This window comes from Hylobates moloch, unplaced genomic scaffold, assembly GCF_009828535.3.
Source record: "Hylobates moloch isolate HMO894 unplaced genomic scaffold, HMol_V3 SCAFFOLD_25, whole genome shotgun sequence".
NCBI lineage: Eukaryota > Metazoa > Chordata > Mammalia > Primates > Hylobatidae > Hylobates > Hylobates moloch.
Window position 1 is genome coordinate 3477264 of NW_026652300.1, and position 8263 is coordinate 3485526.

At 45.9% G+C, this 8263-nt stretch overlaps 1 long non-coding RNA gene across 1 annotated transcript; it reads right to left on the bottom strand.

Annotated features, from left to right (window-relative positions):
• Window positions 1–2338: 2338 nt before the first annotated feature.
• Window positions 2339–7184, bottom strand: LOC131382471 (uncharacterized). Its single transcript, XR_009211969.1, has 3 exons — window positions 7050–7184; window positions 4827–4988; window positions 2339–2387 (listed from the first exon to the last, which is right to left on the bottom strand). It is a non-coding gene; the product is annotated as an uncharacterized LOC131382471 (long non-coding RNA).
• Between the last annotated feature and the right edge of the window lie 1079 nt (window positions 7185–8263).

Here is an 8263-nt window from a genome sequence, read left to right on the forward strand (position 1 = left end):
TCCCTACATGTTCAGATGGCAGTACTCCAATGTGGAAGGGACATTTGGATTGCAAATGGGCACCATCCTGGCAAACTCCCAATATGAAAGCTTTCATACCCAGAGTCAAATGGGATGGGAAAGGATTAATGCTGGGAGGGATGTGGCCTCCAGACTTGCCTCTTCTTTTCCTGACTTCCATGTTTCTCATTGGTATAGGGTTCCCTGGTTCTGGCTCAGTGACTTCCACACAAAATGTTTCCCAGTTCACAAAGAACAACTCTCATGGGAATCCATTGCATGAGTGTTTCCAATCTAAACATTGTCAGGTTTTAATGACTGGGCTGCTTTGATAATTTTAAAACCATAAATTCCTGTTACAACAGCCAACAAGGAAACTCTTGTTCTCCCCTTTCTATTGGATGGCTGCATGGTTGCTGTAGGATGAGAAGTAGGCAGCTGTGTGTGGGTTTTACTGGTAATCTATCCATTGTTTCAATTCAACTATATTACCTTCTGATTCGAAAGGGGCTCTTTCATTGAGCTAATGCTGGATGGGACTGCTTCTTACCACAGATTATTTCAGAGACCAAAAGGGACTTCACAGAGGTTGGGTGCACTCAAGGTTGTGGTTCGTGGTCTCATTTTGAGGACTGAGATTTCTTGCAGTTTCCAGGGGGTTTTTGGCTCCTCTGACAGGAATCACTGAACATTTTTGGACTCAAGCACAAGGCAGCTTGTTCCCACAGTTGAGCCTTATTTTTTTCTTTGCTTTCATGGGGCATTCAAATTGCCCCCCAACAGCACTACTAGACACTGTTTTTAGGATTGCCATCACCATAGATGACCTGTGAGACACTCTCTCATCCTTATCATCATCCATGAGAGGACAGTCTGAGGTGTGAGAACACTGCCCCACCTTGAACTTGCCTTTGGTGTGGTTTCTGCCTTTCCCATAGAGCCCTTGAGAGGCCAAGGAAGAAGGGAGGCAGTGAGGTCAAGGGCCCCGTCATCTTTAACTGATACCCTCCTCTGGGGTTTCAGGTATGATTCTATCACTGAAAGAACTCTCAGCAACACAACAGACTATACTCCAATCTCTGTGGGACCAATTCTTGCACACAGCCTCTTTTGGGAATGGAGACAGAAGAACAGTTTCCAGCGACCACTTCACACTCTCAAAATGCCTCCTCCTTCAGTGGGAGTTGACCATGGAGACAGCCTGAAGGGGAACTGAGTTTGAGGGTCCCCTGGTGGCTTTTGGTAGGCATCCTTTTCGCTGATACCAGGACGGCTTTGCGTGTAGCATTTTCCTCTGTTTAGGAAGACTGACAGCTCTGACAGCAGGGCACCCAAGCCTGCCTAACGAATGTGCATGAGCTAGTCTCAGGGAACCATGCCTGATTGTGAGCTCTGGCTAGCATCACAATAAATGTGACCTTTGCCTAGCGACAAGTCCCTGTGGCTTGGCAGAGGAGACTTCTGTGGAGGTGCATCAATGGTAGATTCTCAGTGGGATTCATGGGACAGTTCCATAATCCTAAGAAATGGCAGACATGAGCCAGCCTGAAGAAACTTCAAGCACATGGTTTACTCAACCATGAAATCTCTAAGGATACTAAATGACCTGCACGATTCCTCAGGCCTGCCTAGATGTTGCAGGGGTAAGTCTTTTTGAATCGTGCCACACTGTGATTTCTAGATACAGCCCGTCTGTTTTCCCCGGGGTTCTTGTCTCCTAGGTGGGGATTCCTGCAGAACCACAAAGCCTCAGGTGCTGCCACCCTGTGTGTTTCTTTTGGAGTATTGAAGTGTTGGATATCTCATGTATGTGTGTAGCATTGTGTGTGTGTGTGCATGTGTTATTGTGTGTGTGCCTGTAAGTGGTGTCTGCTTAAAGAAATGTGGCTAATGCAATTTAGCACTTCTCTTGTTTGAGTCACCCAATCTTTTGGTGGCCTGTCTGTGTGGCTCTGCTTGGGCTGTGGAACTCCATGTTCTTTATTTTTCTGTGGATCATCAATCTGCAATGAATTATGAGGTGGCCTGAGACTGGCTGGCATCCAAATCACCTCCCCCTGCAAAAAAAGACAGTCTTATAGAAAGAAGAGGAGCACACCACAGAAAAAACAAAACAAAACAAAACAAAACAAAACAAAACAAAAAAAACAGACTTCTCATAGTGTTTTACTGTCCTGCGGCCAAACCAGGGAGAGACAATAGTAGTCCTGTCCACAGTATCCCTTCCACACCAAATTCGGTTCCCAGTGGAGCAGGTGCTTATTGTTGTGAGGAGGCATTCCTCCATCATCTTGGGATTTCATCTTGGGACATAGAGTGCAAGCTTCAATGTCAGTTAGGGGTGAGGATACATCAGGTGAGGGGTGGATATGGTCCCACAATTTCACCTACAAAAAAAAATGAAGAAAAATGACACAGAAGATGCCTCCAACTCTATCCCAGCATTCTCTTAATTGCATAAGCTATCCACGTTATGACCCAGTGTTCAGGTGGGAGTACTCCAACATGCAAGAACATTTGGAGTGCAAATAGAGGCCATAGTGGCAAACTCCCGATTTGAGGGCTTTCATACCCAGAGCCAAATGGGAGTGGAATGGATTGACTCTGGGTGTGATGTGGTCTCCACACTTGCCTCTTTTTCCTGACTTTTATGTTCCTCTTCAGCCTAGGGTTTCCTGTTTTTGGCTCACTGACTTCAACACTAATTGTATTTCAGTTCACAGAGAATGATACTCAAGGGAGTCCATTGTGTGCTTTTTTCTAAACACTGTCACATGTTAATGACATGACAGCTTTTGTACTTTTAAAATTATATATTCCTGTTACTGCCACCTACAAAAAAAAAAAAAAAAAAAAAAAAACACCTCTTCTCTGACTTCTATTGGAGGGCTGCATAAATCCTGTAGAATGAAAGGCAGGCAGCCATGTCTGCCTTTTGCCTGGTAATCTAGCATCTGTCTCAATTCATCTTCATGGCCTTCTTATTGCAGGCCAAGGTTACTTGCACTTTGTAGGAAGTTTTGGTTCCTCTGGCAGGTGTCATTGAACATTGCTTAAACTCCAGCAAAAGTCAGCTCATTCTTTAAGGTGAGACTTGATTTTTCTTTGCTTTCATGGGGAATCCACAGTGCTCCTCAACAGCACTACTGGACACCCTTTTGACACTTGCCATCACTACAGATGGCCTCTGAGACACTGTCTCATCCTCATCCACACATGTGAGAGGCCAGTCCAAGGTGTGAGAACACTGCTTCACCTTGGACATTTCTTTGTTGTGGTTCTTGCCTTTCCTAGAGAGCCCCTGCAAGGCCATGGATGAAGGGAAGCAGTGAGGTCAAGAGCCCGAAAATCTTTCACTGACACCTGCCTCTGGGATCTTGGTATGATTCTATCAACAGAAGAACTCACAACACACGGCTCTAAGACACTGCATCAACTTCATCTGCACTTGTGAGAGTACAGTCTAAGATGAAAACCCTGCTTCACCTGGGACTTGCCTTTGTCATGGTTCCTGCCTTTCTCAGAAAGCCCCTGCAATGCCCAGAATAAAGAGAGGTGGTGAGGTCAACAGCCAGTTCATCATTCAATGATACCCACAACTGGGGTCTCAGGTATGATTGTGTCACCCAAAGAATCCTCAACAACACACCAGAATATATTCTAATCCCAATGGGACCTGAATTTGCACACAGCCTCTTCAGGAATGGAGTCACAAGAGGAGTTTTCAGTGACAATCTCACAGTCTCAAAACTGCTCCTCCTCTAGCAGGACCAAAAGCAGTAATGGTTATGAGGGGCCTGAAAATAGATAATTTTATGGTCCCACAGTGGGTTTGTGCAGGCTTTTTTTTTCTTTTTTTGAGACCAAGCTGGCTCTGCCTGTACCATTTTCCTCTGCTTAGGCAGGCTGACAGCTCTGACAGCTGGAAGCCCAAACCTGCCTCACAAATATGCATGAGCTAGTCTCAGAACACTAGGACTGATGGTGACCTCTGGCTAGTATCACAATGAACTTCATTATTGCCTAGAGACACATCCCTCTGCTTGGTGGAGAACTAGACCTCCATGGAGGTGCATCAGTGGTGGATTCTTACCTTTCTGCTCTATGGGATCCATGGGATAGTCACATGATCCTAGGAGAGGGCAGACAAACCATCCTGAAGAAACGTCCAGCATCACCCCAGGAATAAACCACGAAATCCCTAAGGATCCAAATGGATCTGCAGGATTCCTGAGTCCTGCCTATAAGTTGTAGGTTTCAGTATTTTTGAAACTCGCCCCACTGTGATTTTTAGGTACAACCCACCTGTGTTCCCTGGGGTTGGTCTCTCCCAGGTGTGGCTTCCTGTATAACCATGCAGCCACAGAATCTGCCTTGCTGTGTGTTTCTCTGTGATTTTTGTAACTGTTGGATGTCTGTGTGCATGTGTGGCACTGTGTGTTTGTGTGTGTGTCTCTGTGTGTGGCTGTAAATGAAGTCTACTTAAAGGAATGTGGCTAATGCACTTCAGTGCTTCCTTTTTTTTTTTTTTTTGTCTCCCAACCTTTTGGTGGCCCATCTATGTGATTTGCTTGGGCTGTGGGACTCCATGTTTTTTATTTTTCTGTGGATCATGAATTCTCAGTGAATTGGATGGTGAGCTGAGACTCATCGGCATCCAAGTCACCACCCCTTGCAAAAAATAATAATAATAATAATAAGCACTCTTGCAGAAGGAAGAGAAGCACACCACACCAAAAATTGGACATCTGCCAGTGTTTCATTGTCCTGTGGGAAACCCAGGGAAAGCTGCTAGAAGCCCTGGGCACAGGGCCCTTTGAACTTACCTCTAATTTGGTTCCATTTCCAGAAGGTGCTTCACATTGTGAGGAGGCACTCCTCCACGGTCTTGGAATTTCGTTCTGGGACATAATGTGTGAGCAGAAATAAGCTCAGATAGAGGTGAGGATACAATCTGGTGAGGGGCGGGTGGGGTACTGCAACTTCACCTGCAGAAAACATAAAGACCAATGACATGAAAGGTGTTCTTGACTCCATTCCCACATTCCCTGAATTGCACAAGCAATCCACACCATGACCCAGTGTTCAGGTGGGAGCACTCCAATGTGCAAGGAACATTTGGAGTGCAAATTGGGGCCATCCTGGCAAACTCCCGATTTGAGGGGTTTCATACCCGGAGCCAAATGGGAATGGAATGGATAGATGCTGGGTTGGATGTGGCCTCCACACTTGCCTCTTCTTTTTCAGACATATGTTCCTCATTGGCCTAGGGTTTCCTGGGTCTGGCTCAATATCTTCCATGCTAAACGTTTCTGAATTCACTGAAGATATCCTCAAGGGAATCCATTGCCTGAGTGTTTCCTTCTAAACACAGTCAGGTTTAATAACTGGACAGTCTCTAAACTTTTAAGACTGTAAATTTATTTTATAGTCACCAACAAGTAAACTCTTGTTATCCAGCTTTTATTGGAGGGCTGCATGATTCCTGTAGGATAAGAGGTAGGCAGCCATGTCTGGCTTTTGCCTGGGAACCTAGGCTTTGTTTCATTTTATCTGTTCATCTTTTTTCATTGTGAAGTGCTCCTTTATTGGGCTGTTGCTGGATGGGGCTACCTGTCACCACAGATCTATTCGCTGCTAGGGATTTCAGGGAGGGAAAAGGACTTTGGGTAGGCTGGCTGCACTGTACGTTTTATGTCGTGGTTTTGTTGTGGGGTCTGAGGTTGTTTGCACATTGCAGGAAGATTTTGTGTCCTCTGACAAGAATCTTTGAATGTTGCTTGGAGTCCAGTACAAGGCAGCTCATTCTCTCACATAAGCCTTGATTTTTCTTTGCTTTCATGGGGGGTCCACAGTGCCCTTCAACAGCACTACCTGAAACGCTTTTCAGGATTGCAATCGTCAACAGATGAACTCAGAGACACTGTCTCATCTTCATCTGCACCTGTGAGAGGCCAGTTGGAGGTGTGAGAACAAAGCTCCACCTTGGACATGCCTTTGTCACAGTCCCTACCTTTCCCAGATAGCCCCTGCAAGGCCCAGGATGAAGAGAAGCAGTGAGATTAAGGACTAAGCCATCTTTCACTGGCATCCACCTCTGGGGTTACAAGTATGATTCTATCACCCGTAGAACCCTCCTCAACTCACCAAACAATACTCTAATCCTCATGGGACCAGATTCTTGGACACAGCCTCTTTTGGGAATGGAGTCAGAAGAACAGTTCCCTGCAATCATTCCACAGTCTTGAAATGCCTTCTCCAGTGCAACCCAACCATGGGGATGCTCCGAAGGGGCCTTAAGTTAGAGACTTTCAGGGTTCCGCAGTGAGTTATCGCATGCAGCATTTTTTCTGGATACTAGACTGGCCCTGCCTGTACCATTTTTCTCTGCTCATGCAGATTGACAATTCTGACTGCTAGGCACTAAGCCCACCTCCTAATGCTTATGCACTAGTCTCAGGGCACCAAGCCTGTGCTGTGAGCTCTGGCTGGCATCACAGTGAATGCCACGATTGCCTTTCAACAAGTCCCTGAGGCTTGGCCGAGAAGGAGACCTCCATAGAGTTGTGTCAGTGGTGGACTCTTGCCTGTCTTTTCTGTGGGATCCATAGGGTAGTCCCATGATCCTAGGAGAGGGCAGATGTGAGCCAGCCTGAAGACACATCAAGGTGAGCCCCCGGAATAAACCGTGAAATCCGTAAGTTTACGAAAGGATCTGTAGGATGCCTCAGGCCTGTCTAGACGTTGTAGAGGTGAGTCTTTTTGAAACTTGTCCCACTGTGATTTCTATGTGCAGCCCACCTGTGGGCTGGGAAATAATTGTTCTCTCCCAGGTAAAGCTTTCTGCAGAAGCATGCAGCCTCAGAAGCTTCCAGGCCATGTGTTTCTGTGAAAGTGTTGCAAGTCTTAGATGTCTGTGTATGGGTATGGCTTTGTGAAATTGCATGGTTGTGTGTGAGTGTGTTTGTGTGTGTGCAGGCTGGTAAATGGAGTCTGCTTTAAAAAATGTGGCTAAGGCACTGTAGCACTTAAAAAAAAAATCTGCTAACCTTTAGGTGTCTGTGTGACTCTGCTTGGGCAGGAGGTCTCCGTGTTTTTTATTTTTCTCTGGCTCATAAATCCACAGTGAATTGGGAGGCTGGCTATGACATGCCAAGGTCCACATCACCTTTGCCTGCAAAAGAAAAAAGCCACTCTTCTAGAAAGAAGAAGAGCACACCACACCCAAGAACAGACATGCCCCAGATTTCATTGTTCAGCAGCCATCCCAGGGAGAAACACTAGCAGTCCTGTCCACAGGGCCACTTGAATTTACCTCAAATTTGGTTCTTAGCTGAGCAGATGCTTCATCATGAGAAGGCATTCCTAGATCATCTTGGGATTTCATTTGGGGACAGAAAGTATGGGCAGCAATAAGGTCAGTTAGGGATGAGGATGCAAACTGGCAGGGGCTGGATGGGGTACCACACTTTCACCTGCCAAAAAATGAAGACAAATGACACAGAAATTGCTTGTGATCCCACCCCCACATTTTCTTAATTGCACAAGCAGTCTACACTATGGCTCGATGTTCAGGTGGGAGTACTCCAACGTCCACGGAATATTTGAAGGGCGAACTGGGGCCACCCTGGCAAACTCCTGATTTGAGGGCTTTCATACTTGGCTCCAATTGGGAGTGATATTGATAGATGCAAAGGCAGATGTGGACCCCACACTTGCCTCTTCTCTTCCCATATTCCATGTTCCTCATCAGCCTAGGGTTTCCTGGGTCTGGCTCAATGTCTTCCATGATTCCAGTTCCTGGAAGATGGTTCTCAAGGAAATCCATTCCATGAGTGTTTTCTTCTAAACACCATCATGTTTTAATGACTGGAAGCTGTGATAATTTTAAAACTGTTAATTCTTGTTACATTCACCAACAAAGAAATTCTTGTTCTCCAGCTTTTATCAGAGTGCTGCATGATTCCTGTAGGATGAGAAGCAGGCAACCATGTCTGGCTTTAGCCTGTTAATCTACACTGTGTTTCATTGCATCTGTGTGTCTTATTGCGGAAGGGATCTTGTATTAGGTATTGCTGGATGGGGTTGCCTCTTGCCACAGATCTATTGGCTGCTAAGGATGTCAGGGAGCAAAAGGGACCCTGGGTAGGTTGGGTAGCACTCCAGGTTGTGGGTTGTGGGCTCGTTGTATATGCTGAGTTTTTTGCACTTTGCAGAAGGCTTTTGAGTTCTCTAACAGTAATCTTTGAATGTTGCTTGGACT